The following is a 24,085-nucleotide window of genomic DNA, read 5'->3' as shown; positions in this document are numbered from 1 at the left end:
TTTGGAGAAGCTGCTTCACTCATTTTTAATGTTTTCTTACAACAATCCAACGATAAACGATGCTTGTTATCACAGTAGAAGTATACTAAACATTACCGTGTAAATGAGATATAATTTAAGACGGTGCGAAGTATGCGGACGTAAAAGTACCACTCCCGGGAATTGATTTGGCGCGAAAACAGAAATGTGTGTTTCTGTACATCGTATAATGTCCGTTTTGGGTGCCGCGACTATGCGAAAGCATGTTAATTTTTATTTGTAGCACGACGCAATAGTCTGAAAGAGAAGCTGCTGGAGTTTGAGGTCTTCAGCATTACATCTACTCTGTTAATTTGGGCTTCTTCCGCGCCCGTGTTAGGATTTTCATAAAGCGTTCTTTGGTTTGCGTTGCGTATGTCGGCCTACATCATCGACACGGCCTGTTTCCGGCTATTAGGAGCAATTCATATATTGGGCACTGCGTTTCGACTTTTTTATTAGACCACAGTAAAAAAATTCACTCACAGAAGTCCCTTTCTTTCATGGCTACAAACACGAAGAATTCTGTCGTAAGTAAAACGAATGCGCAAGCCAAAATAACGATGGGGCGAAGTCATAAGCATGGCCCTGTGGCCCAATGGATAAGGCATCTGACTACGAATCAGGGGATTCCAGGTTCGACTCCTGGCAGGGTCGCACTGTCGCATTTCGGCTGCATGGTCTACTGTGTAACGCGCGCGCACGTTCTGGCGTAATGCGTTGATAAACGGAATGTACGCAGTCATATTGGAAAGTAATATCACGCACTTAGTATCGTCGCCTTTGTTAGCATTCATGTAAGTTACCATCCACTCGCTACAGTCGCTCTCCATCCTACGGCTAAATCAACAGCCGTGATTTTTACTATGTCGCCGTCCATCCGTACGCGGTGACAGTTGTAAGCTTTACAGTAACGTGACATGCTCCACAAGCAGTTACGGTGTGTGGACGATGCCTATCATGGCAACGCTTGTTCTTTATCGCTTCTCGGCCTAATGGCTAAGATCAAGTGTAGTATCTGTTCTTATCAGTTTAATATCTGGTAGGCCATTCTCTGAATGGTCAGTATATTAATCTGATTTTTGGCCTTGGGTCATGGAGGTGGATTCATTCACGCCGTGACCACGGGTTGCCTTGGTGTTGCACTATTACCGATGGCGGCCCACATAAGCAATAAAAGAATAATAGCAGTCCTCTTTCCGACGGCACTCTGCATAGTCTACGGCGGGAACAAAACGCGTACACTGGGGGAGAATACAGCCTATGCCCCGCGACACGGCAGTTTATAACACACTCAAGCCACAAGCATTAACAAACTTTGAAGGGTACCCTCATGCTACGGTGCAGTTCCAACTCATACTTACCTGACGGGGAAGTAAAGACTGATCAATGAGGGTTTTCTTCCAGAGTGAGGCTCTTGCATTGCACTACGCTTGGGCTGACCTCTGCGATTACTGCAAACGTCAGTAACTCGACCGTACAATTTCTGGTAGTGGGGGCCTGCGTCCGCGCTCGCCCCCTCCTTAAGTCAAAATGAATGAGCTTAGAAAAGTTGCGCGGCCAAATGTCGGTGGTGACTTAAACGCTAAGGTAAAACCTCGCTTGGCTGTTACGAAACGTGATTGCGATATAAGTCCTCGGAAGGCGGCGGAATTTTATTTTATTTGCCATTCCGTCAGGGTTATTGGATGATCGGCAATAGATCGAGTTTGTATGCATTTGAAAGCTCTTTTTTCTCGTACTATCACCTGAAAATGTCGTAGGAAAATGTCATAGGAAACACTTTCAACAACCGCCACGTTCCTTAATTGTTATAACAAGAAATATATCACAGCACCATTGAAATGAAAAGGCAACAAATGAAAATGAAAAGCCTACGACACCGGGAGTTCCCAGGCGGTCCCCCATCCAAGTACTATCCCGGCCCGACGATGCTTAACTTCCGTGATCAGACGAGAACGGGTGTGTTCATCGTGGTATGGCCGTAGACATTAGTAGGGGCAAATACGTGCAATTTATTTTGACGTTGTGATCAAATTTTTTTATTTAATTTCTTTGAGTTACTTAGGACAAGGCGTATGCATGGATTATCTATTAGACTTTAAGGTTATAGTTTTGTGAAAAAAACAATGTTTTTTTAAAGATGTGTGGCTATAAAAATAGCCGTTGTTTTCTGAGTGTAGCGGTTTACTTCTTCTGTCCTTTGTCGTTCTTCTTTGGGAGTAAGACAGCTTGAATGTTTGGCAAAACACCACCAGCTGCAATGGTTACACCGCTCAAAAGTTTGTTTAATTCTTCATCATTACGAACAGCCAATTGTAAATGTCTTGGAATAATCCTAGCTTTTTTGTTGTCTCTTGCTGCGTTACCAGCCAACTCCAATATCTCAGCAGATAAATATTCCAAGACGGCTGCTAAGTAAACTGGTGCTCCAGATCCAATTCGGTTAGCATAGTGCCCTCTACGAAGGAATCTATGCACTCTACCGACTGGAAATTGAAGTCCAGCTCTTGAGGATCTTGTCTTGGCTTTAGCGTTAGCTTTTCCACCTTTTCCACGTCCAGACATAACTGCGATTTGATTTGTAAGTTAATACAAAAACGTACGAATATTTAACGTAAGTGTTAACGAAATAAACTTTACTCGTTTTTTCATCATAAAAATAGGATCGAAATCATGTTTTTTTAACCAATCATAATTAAGTATTAAACAAAAGATTTTTTTTTTAACCAATTAAATTGCGTATCGGCGTTTTCGGATCGAATTCGATCCGATTTTTTTACTTATAAACAAAAAGTTTTGACTTGCAGTTTAATGCTTATTTACAAGTTAAGTAGCAAAAATTTTTAACCATGTCTGACGCAGCAGCTAAAGGAGGAAAACAGGCACCTAAAGTAGCCAAGAAAGGTGAAAAAAGAGCCGGCAAAAAAGGAGGAAAGATTGGTGGAACTGGTGAAAAGAAACGCAAGAGAAAGAGAAAGGAAAGTTATGCTATTTACATCTACAATGTTTTGAAACAAGTTCACCCAGATGTCGGAGTTTCAAGCAAAGCTATGAGCATCATGAACTCATTTGTCAACGACATCTTTGAGCGCATTGCTTCCGAAGCTTCGCGTTTGGCTCTTCAAAACAAAAAGTCGACCATCTCTTCTCGTGAAATTCAAACCGCAGTACGTCTTCTCTTGCCTGGAGAACTTGCAAAACACGCAGTCAGTGAAGGAACAAAAGCCGTCACAAAATACACAAGCAGCAAGTAAACCAACGTCTACCAAACACAAACGGTCTTTTTTAAGACCACACATCTTTAAAAAAACATTTACTTGGCGTCACTACAAGTTAACCGAAGTTAATAAAACTTCTAAATAATGTGCTTAAGAACACTAGCCTACATTTAAAATACTTCCCCATGTGTGTGTGTGGATTAGCTTCACTTTTCATACGTATTATTAGCTGTACTTGCAGAAAAGACAAGTACATTGATCCATGTTATTGCTTACATTTAACTTAACCCAGCTTTTCACGGAAACACTCCCAGGCAAATTAACCCTACAAAGTATTTCTAAATTTTTTTTGTGTCATATATGACATAGTATCGTATAGCAATAAATGTAACTGTGACAAGACTTTACACATTGTGTAATTTGGAAGCGTGCACAAAGTAATGTTTTAAAAGATTTGTGGCTATAAAAATAGCCGTTTTTGTTGAGCAATGACAACGCTTAACCTCCGAATCCGTAAAGAGTTCTTCCTTGACGTTTTAAGGCATAAACAACATCCATAGCGGTAACGGTCTTGCGTTTAGCGTGCTCTGTGTAGGTTACAGCATCACGAATAACATTCTCTAAGAAAACCTTCAGTACACCTCTGGTTTCCTCATAGATAAGGCCAGAGATACGTTTGACACCACCTCGTCGAGCAAGACGTCGAATAGCAGGTTTTGTGATTCCCTGAATGTTATCACGAAGAATTTTTCGGTGACGTTTAGCACCTCCTTTTCCCAATCCTTTACCTCCTTTTCCGCGTCCAGACATATTGATATAGTTGCGTACAGAACGAGTACAAAAACAACGTTTGAGTTAACAGAATTCAGACAGCTTTAAAAAGAGGCCATAAAATTACCTACTGCTCGTGGAAACACCCTAATTAACCAATAGAGTTGCGTCATTACAAAATGTTCCGAACATTTTGTACATTTTTTTAAGTAAAACTGTAGTTTTTTTAAAAATTCGTGGTCTTAATGTTTCAGTAAGGCAATAAATTTGGCATCGTTGGAATTCGCCAAACCTTCTGCTACTTACTAAAAAAAAAAAAAGTCAAAAGCTTTTGTGTATCAGAAGATACAGCCGTTTTCCCGTAGCCAAAAAACACAGATTTTATAAAAATGTTAAAGTAATGAGCGTAATGTCATTATGCAGCCAATCAGAAATTACTTTCTTAGCACCAATCAAATGGTTTGTTTTGAACCTTAGCTGTCAATCAATATGAGAAATAAAACTTTGGCGCGATAGTGCATTTTAGACCGTCTTGTGTATCCGTACTACATCGACTTCTTAAAATATGGCTCGTACAAAGCAAACTGCACGTAAATCTACTGGAGGAAAGGCTCCACGAAAACAACTCGCCACTAAAGCTGCGAGGAAAAGCGCACCAGCTACTGGAGGAGTGAAAAAACCACATCGTTACAGACCTGGTACAGTTGCTCTCAGAGAAATCAGAAGATACCAGAAGTCAACCGAGCTCTTGATCCGCAAGTTGCCTTTCCAGCGTCTTGTGCGAGAAATTGCTCAGGACTTCAAAACAGATCTGCGATTCCAGAGCACAGCCGTTATGGCTCTGCAAGAGGCTTCTGAAGCGTACCTTGTTGGCTTGTTCGAGGATACTAACTTGTGTGCCATTCACGCAAAACGAGTTACAATCATGCCTAAAGACATCCAGTTGGCAAGAAGAATTCGTGGGGAACGTGCCTAAGCATCTTACCAAACAAAAAACGGCTATTTTTATAGCCACACATCCATAAAAAATATTACGGCTAGCTTTTTATATCAAACTTTGTTCTGCTTTCTGTTTAAATTTTATGCTACATAAAAATTTTATGCTACATAAAGTTTGACAATGTTAAAAATATGAAGGGCAAGAAAAGTAAAAGCAAGAAAATAAGAAATTTAAAAACGAAAATACTTAAACTTAGGGAATCTAATCTTAAAATTACTCTTTTTTAACTGTTTAAGTGACTTAAACAAGTTTAACTTTGTACCAAGATAATGTTTTTTTGTAAATGTGTGGCTATAAAAATAGCCGTTTGTTAATGTAATAGCCAGATACACACAAATTATTTTTTTGCGGTCTTCTTTGCTGCCTTTTTGGGAGTCTTTTTGACCTTCTTTGCTGCAGGTTTTTTAGCAACAGGCTTCTTTGTGGGTTTCTTAGCTGCTGGTTTCTTAGCCGAGGCTTTCTTTGTGGCAGGCTTCTTTGCTGCTTTCTTTGGCGTGCTCTTCTTTGCTGGCTTCTTTTTTGGTGTACTTTTCTTTGCAGTAGGCTTCTTTGCCGTTGGCTTTTTTGCTGCGGCCTTTTTCTTAGGTTTTTCTTTTTTTACCTGACCTAGCTTGAATGATCCAGAAGCACCAGTGCCTTTAGTTTGAATCAAATCGCCTGATGTTACTCCTCGTTTAAGAGCCATTTTCAGATGATGATCTGAGTTTTCAGCAACTTTGTAATTTGCATGAATATATTTTGTAATAGCTTGGCGAGATGAACCACCGCGTTCCTTTAGGGTAGCGATAGCAGCCTTGATCATGTCCACATATTTAGGGTGATCAGCTGTCTTCTTTGCAGCAGGTTTCTTCTTGGGTGCGATTTTCTTTGGAGAAGCTGCTTCACTCATTTTTAATGTTTTCTTACAACAATCCAACGATAAACGATGCTTGTTATCACAGTAGAAGTATACTAAACATTACCGTGTAAATGAGATATAATTTAAGACGGTGCGAAGTATGCGGACGTAAAAGTACCACTCCCGGGAATTGATTTGGCGCGAAAACAGAAATGTGTGTTTCTGTACATCGTATAATGTCCGTTTTGGGAGCCGCGACTATGCGAAAGCATGTTAATTTTTATTTGTAGCACGACGCAATAGTCTGAAAGAGAAGCTGCTGGAGTTTGAGGTCTTCAGCATTACATCTACTCTGTTAATTTGGGCTTCTTCCGCGCCCGTGTTAGGATTTTCATAAAGCGTTCTTTGGTTTGCGTTGCGTATGTCGGCCTACATCATCGACACGGCCTGTTTCCGGCTATTAGGAGCAATTCATATATTGGGCACTGCGTTTCGACTTTTTTATTAGACCACAGTAAAAAAATTCACTCACAGAAGTCCCTTTCTTTCATGGCTACAAACACGAAGAATTCTGTCGTAAGTAAAACGAATGCGCAAGCCAAAATAACGATGGGGCGAAGTCATAAGCATGGCCCTGTGGCCCAATGGATAAGGCATCTGACTACGAATCAGGGGATTCCAGGTTCGACTCCTGGCAGGGTCGCACTGTCGCATTTCGGCTGCATGGTCTACTGTGTAACGCGCGCGCACGTTCTGGCGTAATGCGTTGATAAACGGAATGTACGCAGTCATATTGGAAAGTAATATCACGCACTTAGTATCGTCGCCTTTGTTAGCATTCATGTAAGTTACCATCCACTCGCTACAGTCGCTCTCCATCCTACGGCTAAATCAACAGCCGTGATTTTTACTATGTCGCCGTCCATCCGTACGCGGTGACAGTTGTAAGCTTTACAGTAACGTGACATGCTCCACAAGCAGTTACGGTGTGTGGACGATGCCTATCATGGCAACGCTTGTTCTTTATCGCTTCTCGGCCTAATGGCTAAGATCAAGTGTAGTATCTGTTCTTATCAGTTTAATATCTGGTAGGCCATTCTCTGAATGGTCAGTATATTAATCTGATTTTTGGCCTTGGGTCATGGAGGTGGATTCATTCACGCCGTGACCACGGGTTGCCTTGGTGTTGCACTATTACCGATGGCGGCCCACATAAGCAATAAAAGAATAATAGCAGTCCTCTTTCCGACGGCACTCTGCATAGTCTACGGCGGGAACAAAACGCGTACACTGGGGGAGAATACAGCCTATGCCCCGCGACACGGCAGTTTATAACACACTCAAGCCACAAGCATTAACAAACTTTGAAGGGTACCCTCATGCTACGGTGCAGTTCCAACTCATACTTACCTGACGGGGAAGTAAAGACTGATCAATGAGGGTTTTCTTCCAGAGTGAGGCTCTTGCATTGCACTACGCTTGGGCTGACCTCTGCGATTACTGCAAACGTCAGTAACTCGACCGTACAATTTCTGGTAGTGGGGGCCTGCGTCCGCGCTCGCCCCCTCCTTAAGTCAAAATGAATGAGCTTAGAAAAGTTGCGCGGCCAAATGTCGGTGGTGACTTAAACGCTAAGGTAAAACCTCGCTTGGCTGTTACGAAACGTGATTGCGATATAAGTCCTCGGAAGGCGGCGGAATTTTATTTTATTTGCCATTCCGTCAGGGTTATTGGATGATCGGCAATAGATCGAGTTTGTATGCATTTGAAAGCTCTTTTTTCTCGTACTATCACCTGAAAATGTCGTAGGAAAATGTCATAGGAAACACTTTCAACAACCGCCACGTTCCTTAATTGTTATAACAAGAAATATATCACAGCACCATTGAAATGAAAAGGCAACAAATGAAAATGAAAAGCCTACGACACCGGGAGTTCCCAGGCGGTCCCCCATCCAAGTACTATCCCGGCCCGACGATGCTTAACTTCCGTGATCAGACGAGAACGGGTGTGTTCATCGTGGTATGGCCGTAGACATTAGTAGGGGCAAATACGTGCAATTTATTTTGACGTTGTGATCAAATTTTTTTATTTAATTTCTTTGAGTTACTTAGGACAAGGCGTATGCATGGATTATCTATTAGACTTTAAGGTTATAGTTTTGTGAAAAAAACAATGTTTTTTTAAAGATGTGTGGCTATAAAAATAGCCGTTGTTTTCTGAGTGTAGCGGTTTACTTCTTCTGTCCTTTGTCGTTCTTCTTTGGGAGTAAGACAGCTTGAATGTTTGGCAAAACACCACCAGCTGCAATGGTTACACCGCTCAAAAGTTTGTTTAATTCTTCATCATTACGAACAGCCAATTGTAAATGTCTTGGAATAATCCTAGCTTTTTTGTTGTCTCTTGCTGCGTTACCAGCCAACTCCAATATCTCAGCAGATAAATATTCCAAGACGGCTGCTAAGTAAACTGGTGCTCCAGATCCAATTCGGTTAGCATAGTGCCCTCTACGAAGGAATCTATGCACTCTACCGACTGGAAATTGAAGTCCAGCTCTTGAGGATCTTGTCTTGGCTTTAGCCTTAGCTTTTCCACCTTTTCCACGTCCAGACATAACTGCGATTTGATTTGTAAGTTAATACAAAAACGTACGAATATTTAACGTAAGTGTTAACGAAATAAACTTTACTCGTTTTTTCATCATAAAAATAGGATCGAAATCATGTTTTTTTAACCAATCATAATTAAGTATTAAACAAAAGATTTTTTTTTTAACCAATTAAATTGCGTATCGGCGTTTTCGGATCGAATTCGATCCGATTTTTTTACTTATAAACAAAAAGTTTTGACTTGCAGTTTAATGCTTATTTACAAGTTAAGTAGCAAAAATTTTTAACCATGTCTGACGCAGCAGCTAAAGGAGGAAAACAGGCACCTAAAGTAGCCAAGAAAGGTGAAAAAAGAGCCGGCAAAAAAGGAGGAAAGATTGGTGGAACTGGTGAAAAGAAACGCAAGAGAAAGAGAAAGGAAAGTTATGCTATTTACATCTACAATGTTTTGAAACAAGTTCACCCAGATGTCGGAGTTTCAAGCAAAGCTATGAGCATCATGAACTCATTTGTCAACGACATCTTTGAGCGCATTGCTTCCGAAGCTTCGCGTTTGGCTCTTCAAAACAAAAAGTCGACCATCTCTTCTCGTGAAATTCAAACCGCAGTACGTCTTCTCTTGCCTGGAGAACTTGCAAAACACGCAGTCAGTGAAGGAACAAAAGCCGTCACAAAATACACAAGCAGCAAGTAAACCAACGTCTACCAAACACAAACGGTCTTTTTTAAGACCACACATCTTTAAAAAAACATTTACTTGGCGTCACTACAAGTTAACCGAAGTTAATAAAACTTCTAAATAATGTGCTTAAGAACACTAGCCTACATTTAAAATACTTCCCCATGTGTGTGTGTGGATTAGCTTCACTTTTCATACGTATTATTAGCTGTACTTGCAGAAAAGACAAGTACATTGATCCATGTTATTGCTTACATTTAACTTAACCCAGCTTTTCACGGAAACACTCCCAGGCAAATTAACCCTACAAAGTATTTCTAAATTTTTTTTGTGTCATATATGACATAGTATCGTATAGCAATAAATGTAACTGTGACAAGACTTTACACATTGTGTAATTTGGAAGCGTGCACAAAGTAATGTTTTAAAAGATTTGTGGCTATAAAAATAGCCGTTTTTGTTGAGCAATGACAACGCTTAACCTCCGAATCCGTAAAGAGTTCTTCCTTGACGTTTTAAGGCATAAACAACATCCATAGCGGTAACGGTCTTGCGTTTAGCGTGCTCTGTGTAGGTTACAGCATCACGAATAACATTCTCTAAGAAAACCTTCAGTACACCTCTGGTTTCCTCATAGATAAGGCCAGAGATACGTTTGACACCACCTCGTCGAGCAAGACGTCGAATAGCAGGTTTTGTGATTCCCTGAATGTTATCACGAAGAATTTTTCGGTGACGTTTAGCACCTCCTTTTCCCAATCCTTTACCTCCTTTTCCGCGTCCAGACATATTGATATAGTTGCGTACAGAACGAGTACAAAAACAACGTTTGAGTTAACAGAATTCAGACAGCTTTAAAAAGAGGCCATAAAATTACCTACTGCTCGTGGAAACACCCTAATTAACCAATAGAGTTGCGTCATTACAAAATGTTCCGAACATTTTGTACATTTTTTTAAGTAAAACTGTAGTTTTTTTAAAAATTCGTGGTCTTAATGTTTCAGTAAGGCAATAAATTTGGCATCGTTGGAATTCGCCAAACCTTCTGCTACTTACTAAAAAAAAAAAAAGTCAAAAGCTTTTGTGTATCAGAAGATACAGCCGTTTTCCCGTAGCCAAAAAACACAGATTTTATAAAAATGTTAAAGTAATGAGCGTAATGTCATTATGCAGCCAATCAGAAATTACTTTCTTAGCACCAATCAAATGGTTTGTTTTGAACCTTAGCTGTCAATCAATATGAGAAATAAAACTTTGGCGCGATAGTGCATTTTAGACCGTCTTGTGTATCCGTACTACATCGACTTCTTAAAATATGGCTCGTACAAAGCAAACTGCACGTAAATCTACTGGAGGAAAGGCTCCACGAAAACAACTCGCCACTAAAGCTGCGAGGAAAAGCGCACCAGCTACTGGAGGAGTGAAAAAACCACATCGTTACAGACCTGGTACAGTTGCTCTCAGAGAAATCAGAAGATACCAGAAGTCAACCGAGCTCTTGATCCGCAAGTTGCCTTTCCAGCGTCTTGTGCGAGAAATTGCTCAGGACTTCAAAACAGATCTGCGATTCCAGAGCACAGCCGTTATGGCTCTGCAAGAGGCTTCTGAAGCGTACCTTGTTGGCTTGTTCGAGGATACTAACTTGTGTGCCATTCACGCAAAACGAGTTACAATCATGCCTAAAGACATCCAGTTGGCAAGAAGAATTCGTGGGGAACGTGCCTAAGCATCTTACCAAACAAAAAACGGCTATTTTTATAGCCACACATCCATAAAAAATATTACGGCTAGCTTTTTATATCAAACTTTGTTCTGCTTTCTGTTTAAATTTTATGCTACATAAAAATTTTATGCTACATAAAGTTTGACAATGTTAAAAATATGAAGGGCAAGAAAAGTAAAAGCAAGAAAATAAGAAATTTAAAAACGAAAATACTTAAACTTAGGGAATCTAATCTTAAAATTACTCTTTTTTAACTGTTTAAGTGACTTAAACAAGTTTAACTTTGTACCAAGATAATGTTTTTTTGTAAATGTGTGGCTATAAAAATAGCCGTTTGTTAATGTAATAGCCAGATACACACAAATTATTTTTTTGCGGTCTTCTTTGCTGCCTTTTTGGGAGTCTTTTTGACCTTCTTTGCTGCAGGTTTTTTAGCAACAGGCTTCTTTGTGGGTTTCTTAGCTGCTGGTTTCTTAGCCGAGGCTTTCTTTGTGGCAGGCTTCTTTGCTGCTTTCTTTGGCGTGCTCTTCTTTGCTGGCTTCTTTTTTGGTGTACTTTTCTTTGCAGTAGGCTTCTTTGCCGTTGGCTTTTTTGCTGCGGCCTTTTTCTTAGGTTTTTCTTTTTTTACCTGACCTAGCTTGAATGATCCAGAAGCACCAGTGCCTTTAGTTTGAATCAAATCGCCTGATGTTACTCCTCGTTTAAGAGCCATTTTCAGATGATGATCTGAGTTTTCAGCAACTTTGTAATTTGCATGAATATATTTTGTAATAGCTTGGCGAGATGAACCACCGCGTTCCTTTAGGGTAGCGATAGCAGCCTTGATCATGTCCACATATTTAGGGTGATCAGCTGTCTTCTTTGCAGCAGGTTTCTTCTTGGGTGCGATTTTCTTTGGAGAAGCTGCTTCACTCATTTTTAATGTTTTCTTACAACAATCCAACGATAAACGATGCTTGTTATCACAGTAGAAGTATACTAAACATTACCGTGTAAATGAGATATAATTTAAGACGGTGCGAAGTATGCGGACGTAAAAGTACCACTCCCGGGAATTGATTTGGCGCGAAAACAGAAATGTGTGTTTCTGTACATCGTATAATGTCCGTTTTGGGAGCCGCGACTATGCGAAAGCATGTTAATTTTTATTTGTAGCACGACGCAATAGTCTGAAAGAGAAGCTGCTGGAGTTTGAGGTCTTCAGCATTACATCTACTCTGTTAATTTGGGCTTCTTCCGCGCCCGTGTTAGGATTTTCATAAAGCGTTCTTTGGTTTGCGTTGCGTATGTCGGCCTACATCATCGACACGGCCTGTTTCCGGCTATTAGGAGCAATTCATATATTGGGCACTGCGTTTCGACTTTTTTATTAGACCACAGTAAAAAAATTCACTCACAGAAGTCCCTTTCTTTCATGGCTACAAACACGAAGAATTCTGTCGTAAGTAAAACGAATGCGCAAGCCAAAATAACGATGGGGCGAAGTCATAAGCATGGCCCTGTGGCCCAATGGATAAGGCATCTGACTACGAATCAGGGGATTCCAGGTTCGACTCCTGGCAGGGTCGCACTGTCGCATTTCGGCTGCATGGTCTACTGTGTAACGCGCGCGCACGTTCTGGCGTAATGCGTTGATAAACGGAATGTACGCAGTCATATTGGAAAGTAATATCACGCACTTAGTATCGTCGCCTTTGTTAGCATTCATGTAAGTTACCATCCACTCGCTACAGTCGCTCTCCATCCTACGGCTAAATCAACAGCCGTGATTTTTACTATGTCGCCGTCCATCCGTACGCGGTGACAGTTGTAAGCTTTACAGTAACGTGACATGCTCCACAAGCAGTTACGGTGTGTGGACGATGCCTATCATGGCAACGCTTGTTCTTTATCGCTTCTCGGCCTAATGGCTAAGATCAAGTGTAGTATCTGTTCTTATCAGTTTAATATCTGGTAGGCCATTCTCTGAATGGTCAGTATATTAATCTGATTTTTGGCCTTGGGTCATGGAGGTGGATTCATTCACGCCGTGACCACGGGTTGCCTTGGTGTTGCACTATTACCGATGGCGGCCCACATAAGCAATAAAAGAATAATAGCAGTCCTCTTTCCGACGGCACTCTGCATAGTCTACGGCGGGAACAAAACGCGTACACTGGGGGAGAATACAGCCTATGCCCCGCGACACGGCAGTTTATAACACACTCAAGCCACAAGCATTAACAAACTTTGAAGGGTACCCTCATGCTACGGTGCAGTTCCAACTCATACTTACCTGACGGGGAAGTAAAGACTGATCAATGAGGGTTTTCTTCCAGAGTGAGGCTCTTGCATTGCACTACGCTTGGGCTGACCTCTGCGATTACTGCAAACGTCAGTAACTCGACCGTACAATTTCTGGTAGTGGGGGCCTGCGTCCGCGCTCGCCCCCTCCTTAAGTCAAAATGAATGAGCTTAGAAAAGTTGCGCGGCCAAATGTCGGTGGTGACTTAAACGCTAAGGTAAAACCTCGCTTGGCTGTTACGAAACGTGATTGCGATATAAGTCCTCGGAAGGCGGCGGAATTTTATTTTATTTGCCATTCCGTCAGGGTTATTGGATGATCGGCAATAGATCGAGTTTGTATGCATTTGAAAGCTCTTTTTTCTCGTACTATCACCTGAAAATGTCGTAGGAAAATGTCATAGGAAACACTTTCAACAACCGCCACGTTCCTTAATTGTTATAACAAGAAATATATCACAGCACCATTGAAATGAAAAGGCAACAAATGAAAATGAAAAGCCTACGACACCGGGAGTTCCCAGGCGGTCCCCCATCCAAGTACTATCCCGGCCCGACGATGCTTAACTTCCGTGATCAGACGAGAACGGGTGTGTTCATCGTGGTATGGCCGTAGACATTAGTAGGGGCAAATACGTGCAATTTATTTTGACGTTGTGATCAAATTTTTTTATTTAATTTCTTTGAGTTACTTAGGACAAGGCGTATGCATGGATTATCTATTAGACTTTAAGGTTATAGTTTTGTGAAAAAAACAATGTTTTTTTAAAGATGTGTGGCTATAAAAATAGCCGTTGTTTTCTGAGTGTAGCGGTTTACTTCTTCTGTCCTTTGTCGTTCTTCTTTGGGAGTAAGACAGCTTGAATGTTTGGCAAAACACCACCAGCTGCAATGGTTACACCGCTCAAAAGTTTGTTTAATTCTTCATCATTACGAACAGCCAATTGTAAATGTCTTGGAATAATCCTAGCTTTTTTGTTGTCTCTTGCTGCGTTACCAGCCAACTCCAATATCTCAGCAGATAAATATTCCAAGACGGCTGCTAAGTAAACTGGTGCTCCAGATCCAATTCGGTTAGCATAGTGCCCTCTACGAAGGAATCTATGCACTCTACCGACTGGAAATTGAAGTCCAGCTCTTGAGGATCTTGTCTTGGCTTTAGCCTTAGCTTTTCCACCTTTTCCACGTCCAGACATAACTGCGATTTGATTTGTAAGTTAATACAAAAACGTACGAATATTTAACGTAAGTGTTAACGAAATAAACTTTACTCGTTTTTTCATCATAAAAATAGGATCGAAATCATGTTTTTTTAACCAATCATAATTAAGTATTAAACAAAAGATTTTTTTTTTAACCAATTAAATTGCGTATCGGCGTTTTCGGATCGAATTCGATCCGATTTTTTTACTTATAAACAAAAAGTTTTGACTTGCAGTTTAATGCTTATTTACAAGTTAAGTAGCAAAAATTTTTAACCATGTCTGACGCAGCAGCTAAAGGAGGAAAACAGGCACCTAAAGTAGCCAAGAAAGGTGAAAAAAGAGCCGGCAAAAAAGGAGGAAAGATTGGTGGAACTGGTGAAAAGAAACGCAAGAGAAAGAGAAAGGAAAGTTATGCTATTTACATCTACAATGTTTTGAAACAAGTTCACCCAGATGTCGGAGTTTCAAGCAAAGCTATGAGCATCATGAACTCATTTGTCAACGACATCTTTGAGCGCATTGCTTCCGAAGCTTCGCGTTTGGCTCTTCAAAACAAAAAGTCGACCATCTCTTCTCGTGAAATTCAAACCGCAGTACGTCTTCTCTTGCCTGGAGAACTTGCAAAACACGCAGTCAGTGAAGGAACAAAAGCCGTCACAAAATACACAAGCAGCAAGTAAACCAACGTCTACCAAACACAAACGGTCTTTTTTAAGACCACACATCTTTAAAAAAACATTTACTTGGCGTCACTACAAGTTAACCGAAGTTAATAAAACTTCTAAATAATGTGCTTAAGAACACTAGCCTACATTTAAAATACTTCCCCATGTGTGTGTGTGGATTAGCTTCACTTTTCATACGTATTATTAGCTGTACTTGCAGAAAAGACAAGTACATTGATCCATGTTATTGCTTACATTTAACTTAACCCAGCTTTTCACGGAAACACTCCCAGGCAAATTAACCCTACAAAGTATTTCTAAATTTTTTTTGTGTCATATATGACATAGTATCGTATAGCAATAAATGTAACTGTGACAAGACTTTACACATTGTGTAATTTGGAAGCGTGCACAAAGTAATGTTTTAAAAGATTTGTGGCTATAAAAATAGCCGTTTTTGTTGAGCAATGACAACGCTTAACCTCCGAATCCGTAAAGAGTTCTTCCTTGACGTTTTAAGGCATAAACAACATCCATAGCGGTAACGGTCTTGCGTTTAGCGTGCTCTGTGTAGGTTACAGCATCACGAATAACATTCTCTAAGAAAACCTTCAGTACACCTCTGGTTTCCTCATAGATAAGGCCAGAGATACGTTTGACACCACCTCGTCGAGCAAGACGTCGAATAGCAGGTTTTGTGATTCCCTGAATGTTATCACGAAGAATTTTTCGGTGACGTTTAGCACCTCCTTTTCCCAATCCTTTACCTCCTTTTCCGCGTCCAGACATATTGATATAGTTGCGTACAGAACGAGTACAAAAACAACGTTTGAGTTAACAGAATTCAGACAGCTTTAAAAAGAGGCCATAAAATTACCTACTGCTCGTGGAAACACCCTAATTAACCAATAGAGTTGCGTCATTACAAAATGTTCCGAACATTTTGTACATTTTTTTAAGTAAAACTGTAGTTTTTTTAAAAATTCGTGGTCTTAATGTTTCAGTAAGGCAATAAATTTGGCATCGTTGGAATTCGCCAAACCTTCTGCTACTTACTAAAAAAAAAAAAAGTCAAAAGCTTTTGTGTATCAGAAGATACAGCCGTTTTCCCGTAGCCAAAAAACACAGATTTTATAAAAATGTTAAAGTAATGAGCGTAATGTCATTATGCAGCCAATCAGAAATTACTTTCTTAGCACCAATCAAATGGTTTGTTTTGAACCTTAGCTGTCAATCAATATGAGAAATAAAACTTTGGCGCGATAGTGCATTTTAGACCGTCTTGTGTATCCGTACTACATCGACTTCTTAAAATATGGCTCGTACAAAGCAAACTGCACGTAAATCTACTGGAGGAAAGGCTCCACGAAAACAACTCGCCACTAAAGCTGCGAGGAAAAGCGCACCAGCTACTGGAGGAGTGAAAAAACCACATCGTTACAGACCTGGTACAGTTGCTCTCAGAGAAATCAGAAGATACCAGAAGTCAACCGAGCTCTTGATCCGCAAGTTGCCTTTCCAGCGTCTTGTGCGAGAAATTGCTCAGGACTTCAAAACAGATCTGCGATTCCAGAGCACAGCCGTTATGGCTCTGCAAGAGGCTTCTGAAGCGTACCTTGTTGGCTTGTTCGAGGATACTAACTTGTGTGCCATTCACGCAAAACGAGTTACAATCATGCCTAAAGACATCCAGTTGGCAAGAAGAATTCGTGGGGAACGTGCCTAAGCATCTTACCAAACAAAAAACGGCTATTTTTATAGCCACACATCCATAAAAAATATTACGGCTAGCTTTTTATATCAAACTTTGTTCTGCTTTCTGTTTAAATTTTATGCTACATAAAAATTTTATGCTACATAAAGTTTGACAATGTTAAAAATATGAAGGGCAAGAAAAGTAAAAGCAAGAAAATAAGAAATTTAAAAACGAAAATACTTAAACTTAGGGAATCTAATCTTAAAATTACTCTTTTTTAACTGTTTAAGTGACTTAAACAAGTTTAACTTTGTACCAAGATAATGTTTTTTTGTAAATGTGTGGCTATAAAAATAGCCGTTTGTTAATGTAATAGCCAGATACACACAAATTATTTTTTTGCGGTCTTCTTTGCTGCCTTTTTGGGAGTCTTTTTGACCTTCTTTGCTGCAGGTTTTTTAGCAACAGGCTTCTTTGTGGGTTTCTTAGCTGCTGGTTTCTTAGCCGAGGCTTTCTTTGTGGCAGGCTTCTTTGCTGCTTTCTTTGGCGTGCTCTTCTTTGCTGGCTTCTTTTTTGGTGTACTTTTCTTTGCAGTAGGCTTCTTTGCCGTTGGCTTTTTTGCTGCGGCCTTTTTCTTAGGTTTTTCTTTTTTTACCTGACCTAGCTTGAATGATCCAGAAGCACCAGTGCCTTTAGTTTGAATCAAATCGCCTGATGTTACTCCTCGTTTAAGAGCCATTTTCAGATGATGATCTGAGTTTTCAGCAACTTTGTAATTTGCATGAATATATTTTGTAATAGCTTGGCGAGATGAACCACCGCGTTCCTTTAGGGTAGCGATAGCAGCCTTGATCATGTCCACATATTTAGGGTGATCAGCTGTCTTCTTTGCAGCAGGTTTCTTCTTGGGTGCGATTTTCTTTGGAGAAGCTGCTTCACTCATTTTTAATGTTTTCTTACAACAATCCAACGATAAACGATGCTTGTTATCACAGTAGAAGTATACTAAACATTACCGTGTAAATGAGATATAATTTAAGACGGTGCGAAGTATGCGGACGTAAAAGTACCACTCCCGGGAATTGATTTGGCGCGAAAACAGAAATGTGTGTTTCTGTACATCGTATAATGTCCGTTTTGGGTGCCGCGACTATGCGAAAGCATGTTAATTTTTATTTGTAGCACGACGCAATAGTCTGAAAGAGAAGCTGCTGGAGTTTGAGGTCTTCAGCATTACATCTACTCTGTTAATTTGGGCTTCTTCCGCGCCCGTGTTAGGATTTTCATAAAGCGTTCTTTGGTTTGCGTTGCGTATGTCGGCCTACATCATCGACACGGCCTGTTTCCGGCTATTAGGAGCAATTCATATATTGGGCACTGCGTTTCGACTTTTTTATTAGACCACAGTAAAAAAATTCACTCACAGAAGTCCCTTTCTTTCATGGCTACAAACACGAAGAATTCTGTCGTAAGTAAAACGAATGCGCAAGCCAAAATAACGATGGGGCGAAGTCATAAGCATGGCCCTGTGGCCCAATGGATAAGGCATCTGACTACGAATCAGGGGATTCCAGGTTCGACTCCTGGCAGGGTCGCACTGTCGCATTTCGGCTGCATGGTCTACTGTGTAACGCGCGCGCACGTTCTGGCGTAATGCGTTGATAAACGGAATGTACGCAGTCATATTGGAAAGTAATATCACGCACTTAGTATCGTCGCCTTTGTTAGCATTCATGTAAGTTACCATCCACTCGCTACAGTCGCTCTCCATCCTACGGCTAAATCAACAGCCGTGATTTTTACTATGTCGCCGTCCATCCGTACGCGGTGACAGTTGTAAGCTTTACAGTAACGTGACATGCTCCACAAGCAGTTACGGTGTGTGGACGATGCCTATCATGGCAACGCTTGTTCTTTATCGCTTCTCGGCCTAATGGCTAAGATCAAGTGTAGTATCTGTTCTTATCAGTTTAATATCTGGTAGGCCATTCTCTGAATGGTCAGTATATTAATCTGATTTTTGGCCTTGGGTCATGGAGGTGGATTCATTCACGCCGTGACCACGGGTTGCCTTGGTGTTGCACTATTACCGATGGCGGCCCACATAAGCAATAAAAGAATAATAGCAGTCCTCTTTCCGACGGCACTCTGCATAGTCTACGGCGGGAACAAAACGCGTACACTGGGGGAGAATACAGCCTATGCCCCGCGACACGGCAGTTTATAACACACTCAAGCCACAAGCATTAACAAACTTTGAAGGGTACCCTCATGCTACGGTGCAGTTCCAACTCATACTTACCTGACGGGGAAGTAAAGACTGATCAATGAGGGTTTTCTTCCAGAGTGAGGCTCTTGCATTGCACTACGCTTGGGCTGACCTCTGCGATTACTGCAAACGTCAGTAACTCGACCGTACAATTTCTGGTAGTGGGGGCCTGCGTCCGCGCTCGCCCCCTCCTTAAGTCAAAATGAATGAGCTTAGAAAAGTTGCGCGGCCAAATGTCGGTGGTGACTTAAACGCTAAGGTAAAACCTCGCTTGGCTGTTACGAAACGTGATTGCGATATAAGTCCTCGGAAGGCGGCGGAATTTTATTTTATTTGCCATTCCGTCAGGGTTATTGGATGATCGGCAATAGATCGAGTTTGTATGCATTTGAAAGCTCTTTTTTCTCGTACTATCACCTGAAAATGTCGTAGGAAAATGTCATAGGAAACACTTTCAACAACCGCCACGTTCCTTAATTGTTATAACAAGAAATATATCACAGCACCATTGAAATGAAAAGGCAACAAATGAAAATGAAAAGCCTACGACACCGGGAGTTCCCAGGCGGTCCCCCATCCAAGTACTATCCCGGCCCGACGATGCTTAACTTCCGTGATCAGACGAGAACGGGTGTGTTCATCGTGGTATGGCCGTAGACATTAGTAGGGGCAAATACGTGCAATTTATTTTGACGTTGTGATCAAATTTTTTTATTTAATTTCTTTGAGTTACTTAGGACAAGGCGTATGCATGGATTATCTATTAGACTTTAAGGTTATAGTTTTGTGAAAAAAACAATGTTTTTTTAAAGATGTGTGGCTATAAAAATAGCCGTTGTTTTCTGAGTGTAGCGGTTTACTTCTTCTGTCCTTTGTCGTTCTTCTTTGGGAGTAAGACAGCTTGAATGTTTGGCAAAACACCACCAGCTGCAATGGTTACACCGCTCAAAAGTTTGTTTAATTCTTCATCATTACGAACAGCCAATTGTAAATGTCTTGGAATAATCCTAGCTTTTTTGTTGTCTCTTGCTGCGTTACCAGCCAACTCCAATATCTCAGCAGATAAATATTCCAAGACGGCTGCTAAGTAAACTGGTGCTCCAGATCCAATTCGGTTAGCATAGTGCCCTCTACGAAGGAATCTATGCACTCTACCGACTGGAAATTGAAGTCCAGCTCTTGAGGATCTTGTCTTGGCTTTAGCCTTAGCTTTTCCACCTTTTCCACGTCCAGACATAACTGCGATTTGATTTGTAAGTTAATACAAAAACGTACGAATATTTAACGTAAGTGTTAACGAAATAAACTTTACTCGTTTTTTCATCATAAAAATAGGATCGAAATCATGTTTTTTTAACCAATCATAATTAAGTATTAAACAAAAGATTTTTTTTTTAACCAATTAAATTGCGTATCGGCGTTTTCGGATCGAATTCGATCCGATTTTTTTACTTATAAACAAAAAGTTTTGACTTGCAGTTTAATGCTTATTTACAAGTTAAGTAGCAAAAATTTTTAACCATGTCTGACGCAGCAGCTAAAGGAGGAAAACAGGCACCTAAAGTAGCCAAGAAAGGTGAAAAAAGAGCCGGCAAAAAAGGAGGAAAGATTGGTGGAACTGGTGAAAAGAAACGCAAGAGAAAGAGAAAGGAAAGTTATGCTATTTACATCTACAATGTTTTGAAACAAGTTCACCCAGATGTCGGAGTTTCAAGCAAAGCTATGAGCATCATGAACTCATTTGTCAACGACATCTTTGAGCGCATTGCTTCCGAAGCTTCGCGTTTGGCTCTTCAAAACAAAAAGTCGACCATCTCTTCTCGTGAAATTCAAACCGCAGTACGTCTTCTCTTGCCTGGAGAACTTGCAAAACACGCAGTCAGTGAAGGAACAAAAGCCGTCACAAAATACACAAGCAGCAAGTAAACCAACGTCTACCAAACACAAACGGTCTTTTTTAAGACCACACATCTTTAAAAAAACATTTACTTGGCGTCACTACAAGTTAACCGAAGTTAATAAAACTTCTAAATAATGTGCTTAAGAACACTAGCCTACATTTAAAATACTTCCCCATGTGTGTGTGTGGATTAGCTTCACTTTTCATACGTATTATTAGCTGTACTTGCAGAAAAGACAAGTACATTGATCCATGTTATTGCTTACATTTAACTTAACCCAGCTTTTCACGGAAACACTCCCAGGCAAATTAACCCTACAAAGTATTTCTAAATTTTTTTTGTGTCATATATGACATAGTATCGTATAGCAATAAATGTAACTGTGACAAGACTTTACACATTGTGTAATTTGGAAGCGTGCACAAAGTAATGTTTTAAAAGATTTGTGGCTATAAAAATAGCCGTTTTTGTTGAGCAATGACAACGCTTAACCTCCGAATCCGTAAAGAGTTCTTCCTTGACGTTTTAAGGCATAAACAACATCCATAGCGGTAACGGTCTTGCGTTTAGCGTGCTCTGTGTAGGTTACAGCATCACGAATAACATTCTCTAAGAAAACCTTCAGTACACCTCTGGTTTCCTCATAGATAAGGCCAGAGATACGTTTGACACCACCTCGTCGAGCAAGACGTCGAATAGCAGGTTTTGTGATTCCCTGAATGTTATCACGAAGAATTTTTCGGTGACGTTTAGCACCTCCTTTTCCCAATCCTTTACCTCCTTTTCCGCGTCCAGACATATTGATATAGTTGCGTACAGAACGAGTACAAAAACAACGTTTGAGTTAACAGAATTCAGACAGCTTTAAAAAGAGGCCATAAAATTACCTACTGCTCGTGGAAACACCCTAATTAACCAATAGAGTTGCGTCATTACAAAATGTTCCGAACATTTTGTACATTTTTTTAAGTAAAACTGTAGTTTTTTTAAAAATTCGTGGTCTTAATGTTTCAGTAAGGCAATAAATTTGGCATCGTTGGAATTCGCCAAACCTTCTGCTACTTACTAAAAAAAAAAAAAGTCAAAAGCTTTTGTGTATCAGAAGATACAGCCGTTTTCTCCCGTAGCCAAAAAACACAGATTTTATAAAAATGTTAAAGTAATGAGCGTAATGTCATTATGCAGCCAATCAGAAATTACTTTCTTAGCACCAATCAAATGGTTTGTTTTGAACCTTAGCTGTCAATCAATATGAGAAATAAAACTTTGGCGCGATAGTGCATTTTAGACCGTCTTGTGTATCCGTACTACATCGACTTCTTAAAATATGGCTCGTACAAAGCAAACTGCACGTAAATCTACTGGAGGAAAGGCTCCACGAAAACAACTCGCCACTAAAGCTGCGAGGAAAAGCGCACCAGCTACTGGAGGAGTGAAAAAACCACATCGTTACAGACCTGGTACAGTTGCTCTCAGAGAAATCAGAAGATACCAGAAGTCAACCGAGCTCTTGATCCGCAAGTTGCCTTTCCAGCGTCTTGTGCGAGAAATTGCTCAGGACTTCAAAACAGATCTGCGATTCCAGAGCACAGCCGTTATGGCTCTGCAAGAGGCTTCTGAAGCGTACCTTGTTGGCTTGTTCGAGGATACTAACTTGTGTGCCATTCACGCAAAACGAGTTACAATCATGCCTAAAGACATCCAGTTGGCAAGAAGAATTCGTGGGGAACGTGCCTAAGCATCTTACCAAACAAAAAACGGCTATTTTTATAGCCACACATCCATAAAAAATATTACGGCTAGCTTTTTATATCAAACTTTGTTCTGCTTTCTGTTTAAATTTTATGCTACATAAAAATTTTATGCTACATAAAGTTTGACAATGTTAAAAATATGAAGGGCAAGAAAAGTAAAAGCAAGAAAATAAGAAATTTAAAAACGAAAATACTTAAACTTAGGGAATCTAATCTTAAAATTACTCTTTTTTAACTGTTTAAGTGACTTAAACAAGTTTAACTTTGTACCAAGATAATGTTTTTTTGTAAATGTGTGGCTATAAAAATAGCCGTTTGTTAATGTAATAGCCAGATACACACAAATTATTTTTTTGCGGTCTTCTTTGCTGCCTTTTTGGGAGTCTTTTTGACCTTCTTTGCTGCAGGTTTTTTAGCAACAGGCTTCTTTGTGGGTTTCTTAGCTGCTGGTTTCTTAGCCGAGGCTTTCTTTGTGGCAGGCTTCTTTGCTGCTTTCTTTGGCGTGCTCTTCTTTGCTGGCTTCTTTTTTGGTGTACTTTTCTTTGCAGTAGGCTTCTTTGCCGTTGGCTTTTTTGCTGCGGCCTTTTTCTTAGGTTTTTCTTTTTTTACCTGACCTAGCTTGAATGATCCAGAAGCACCAGTGCCTTTAGTTTGAATCAAATCGCCTGATGTTACTCCTCGTTTAAGAGCCATTTTCAGATGATGATCTGAGTTTTCAGCAACTTTGTAATTTGCATGAATATATTTTGTAATAGCTTGGCGAGATGAACCACCGCGTTCCTTTAGGGTAGCGATAGCAGCCTTGATCATGTCCACATATTTAGGGTGATCAGCTGTCTTCTTTGCAGCAGGTTTCTTCTTGGGTGCGATTTTCTTTGGAGAAGCTGCTTCACTCATTTTTAATGTTTTCTTACAACAATCCAACGATAAACGATGCTTGTTATCACAGTAGAAGTATACTAAACATTACCGTGTAAATGAGATATAATTTAAGACGGTGCGAAGTATGCGGACGTAAAAGTACCACTCCCGGGAATTGATTTGGCGCGAAAACAGAAATGTGTGTTTCTGTACATCGTATAATGTCCGTTTTGGGTGCCGCGACTATGCGAAAGCATGTTAATTTTTATTTGTAGCACGACGCAATAGTCTGAAAGAGAAGCTGCTGGAGTTTGAGGTCTTCAGCATTACATCTACTCTGTTAATTTGGGCTTCTTCCGCGCCCGTGTTAGGATTTTCATAAAGCGTTCTTTGGTTTGCGTTGCGTATGTCGGCCTACATCATCGACACGGCCTGTTTCCGGCTATTAGGAGCAATTCATATATTGGGCACTGCGTTTCGACTTTTTTATTAGACCACAGTAAAAAAATTCACTCACAGAAGTCCCTTTCTTTCATGGCTACAAACACGAAGAATTCTGTCGTAAGTAAAACGAATGCGCAAGCCAAAATAA

General features: G+C 40.4%; 1 protein-coding gene and 16 non-coding genes across 17 annotated transcripts in view; 12 read left to right on the top strand and 5 right to left on the bottom strand.

Moving 5' to 3' along the window:
• Positions 1-24,085, bottom strand: part of LOC130657762 (histone H2A-beta, sperm) — a 198,997-nt gene that overhangs the window by 171,736 nt on the left and 3,176 nt on the right. The gene's annotated exons all lie outside the window — the stretch shown is intronic.
• Trnar-acg (transfer RNA arginine (anticodon ACG)) lies at positions 603-675 on the top strand. Its single transcript has one exon. It is a non-coding gene; the product is annotated as a tRNA-Arg (tRNA).
• On the top strand, positions 998-1,189 carry LOC130660654 (U2 spliceosomal RNA). Its single transcript, XR_008987851.1, has one exon. It is a non-coding gene; the product is annotated as a U2 spliceosomal RNA (small nuclear RNA).
• LOC130659596 (U1 spliceosomal RNA) lies at positions 1,375-1,539 on the top strand. The gene has a single exon (XR_008986801.1). It is a non-coding gene; the product is annotated as a U1 spliceosomal RNA (small nuclear RNA).
• LOC130659430 (5S ribosomal RNA) lies at positions 1,890-2,008 on the bottom strand. The gene has a single exon (XR_008986640.1). It is a non-coding gene; the product is annotated as a 5S ribosomal RNA (ribosomal RNA).
• Trnar-acg (transfer RNA arginine (anticodon ACG)) lies at positions 6,479-6,551 on the top strand. The gene has a single exon. It is a non-coding gene; the product is annotated as a tRNA-Arg (tRNA).
• Positions 6,874-7,065, top strand: LOC130660652 (U2 spliceosomal RNA). Its single transcript, XR_008987850.1, has one exon. It is a non-coding gene; the product is annotated as a U2 spliceosomal RNA (small nuclear RNA).
• Positions 7,251-7,415, top strand: LOC130659595 (U1 spliceosomal RNA). Its single transcript, XR_008986800.1, has one exon. It is a non-coding gene; the product is annotated as a U1 spliceosomal RNA (small nuclear RNA).
• On the bottom strand, positions 7,766-7,884 carry LOC130659418 (5S ribosomal RNA). Its single transcript, XR_008986630.1, has one exon. It is a non-coding gene; the product is annotated as a 5S ribosomal RNA (ribosomal RNA).
• On the top strand, positions 12,355-12,427 carry Trnar-acg (transfer RNA arginine (anticodon ACG)). Its single transcript has one exon. It is a non-coding gene; the product is annotated as a tRNA-Arg (tRNA).
• LOC130660651 (U2 spliceosomal RNA) lies at positions 12,750-12,941 on the top strand. Its single transcript, XR_008987849.1, has one exon. It is a non-coding gene; the product is annotated as a U2 spliceosomal RNA (small nuclear RNA).
• LOC130659594 (U1 spliceosomal RNA) lies at positions 13,127-13,291 on the top strand. Its single transcript, XR_008986798.1, has one exon. It is a non-coding gene; the product is annotated as a U1 spliceosomal RNA (small nuclear RNA).
• Positions 13,642-13,760, bottom strand: LOC130659406 (5S ribosomal RNA). Its single transcript, XR_008986617.1, has one exon. It is a non-coding gene; the product is annotated as a 5S ribosomal RNA (ribosomal RNA).
• Trnar-acg (transfer RNA arginine (anticodon ACG)) lies at positions 18,231-18,303 on the top strand. Its single transcript has one exon. It is a non-coding gene; the product is annotated as a tRNA-Arg (tRNA).
• LOC130660650 (U2 spliceosomal RNA) lies at positions 18,626-18,817 on the top strand. Its single transcript, XR_008987848.1, has one exon. It is a non-coding gene; the product is annotated as a U2 spliceosomal RNA (small nuclear RNA).
• Positions 19,003-19,167, top strand: LOC130659593 (U1 spliceosomal RNA). Its single transcript, XR_008986797.1, has one exon. It is a non-coding gene; the product is annotated as a U1 spliceosomal RNA (small nuclear RNA).
• LOC130659394 (5S ribosomal RNA) lies at positions 19,518-19,636 on the bottom strand. The gene has a single exon (XR_008986605.1). It is a non-coding gene; the product is annotated as a 5S ribosomal RNA (ribosomal RNA).

Source organism: Hydractinia symbiolongicarpus, chromosome 9, assembly GCF_029227915.1.
Source record: "Hydractinia symbiolongicarpus strain clone_291-10 chromosome 9, HSymV2.1, whole genome shotgun sequence".
Taxonomy (NCBI): Eukaryota; Metazoa; Cnidaria; class Hydrozoa; order Anthoathecata; family Hydractiniidae; genus Hydractinia; species Hydractinia symbiolongicarpus.
This window is presented reverse-complemented; position numbering and strand designations above follow the sequence as displayed.